The sequence below is a fragment of the Rhinopithecus bieti genome, unplaced genomic scaffold (genome assembly GCF_001698545.2).
Source record: "Rhinopithecus bieti isolate Rb0 unplaced genomic scaffold, ASM169854v2 scaffold_47952, whole genome shotgun sequence".
Taxonomy (NCBI): Eukaryota; Metazoa; Chordata; class Mammalia; order Primates; family Cercopithecidae; genus Rhinopithecus; species Rhinopithecus bieti.
This window is the reverse complement of record NW_016820098.1, coordinates 2,236,286-2,237,595: the sequence shown is the minus strand read 5'-3', so window position 1 is coordinate 2,237,595 and position 1,310 is coordinate 2,236,286.

Genomic DNA, 1,310 nt, shown 5'->3' with positions numbered 1-1,310 from the left:
TGCACATACACATCCAGATGGCCGGTTCCTGCCTTAACTGATGACATTCCACCACAAAATAAGTGGAAATGGCCTGTTCCTGCCTTAACTGATGACATTACCTTGTGAAATTCCTTTTCCTGGCTCATCCTGGCTCAGAAGCTCCTTCCCTAAGCACCTTGTGACCACCCGCCCCCCACTCCTGCCCGCCAGACAACAACCCCCTTTGACTGTAATTTTCCTTTACCTACCCAAATCCTATAAAATGGCCCCACCCCTATCTCCCTTCACTGACTCTTTTCAGACTCAGCCCACCTGCACCCAGGTGAAATAAACAGCCTTGTTGCTCACACAAAGCCTGTTTGGTGATCTCTTCACACGGCGTGAGTGACAGTAGTCTTGTGGGGCTGAGGCCTCACCCTGTGGCATCTGACGCTATCTCCATGTAGATAGGATCAGAACTGAATTGAATTAGAAAACTCCGCTGGTGTCTGCTGCAGAACTGATACATTGGTTGCTGGTGGGGAGAAATCCCCACATACTTCTTGGTGACCACAGGTAACAGAAGTCTGTGTTGATTGTTGAATGAGAGTACAGGAACAACTGATTTTGTTGATCCCTATATTCTCAAACCATGTAACTCACTTCAACTCATAGAAACATTAGTAGAAGTGCTGTGAGCAGAGGCTTTAAATGTGCTTTTGGGGCTTGACTTTGCCTCTTGCACTTCTGCCATCTGCCACAAGATGAATCTGCCTGAATAGCCTCTAGTCCCAGAATGAGGCGACACTTGGAATAAACCTAAACACAACTAGCAGCCTGGAGTCAAGTCTATCTGGTTCCAACCACCCAAGACAGTCACAGCCAACCTGCACACCCATAAGCAATAAATATTTATTGTAGTAATGGACTGAGATTATGTGATTGTTTGTTACACAGCATTATAGTAGTGGACATCTGACTGTGATAATTGCTCACATGTGAAACTGTAATCATTTTTTACGTTTGCATTTCCTTTATCCCCATCGCTAATCCTTGTCAGGTCCTCTGAAGCTCCTTTGAATTATCTTCCATATCTGTTCCCTGATTTCCATTCCACCATCAGGACCCTTCATCACTTCTTAGTTGGGTTCTTGCAATGGCTTCCTTAATGGACTCTTATTTCTTCCCCATCCAATCTTTTCTACACAGAAGTGCTAGCATGAACTGCCTTACAGAGTCCTTGCACAACAGGAAACCTCTGCTTGAAAGCCTGAAAATGCTTCCATCTTTTTAGAGCCAAAACAGCCAAGCAATTCAGAGCTCTCTCTCTCTCTCTCTCTCTCTCTCTC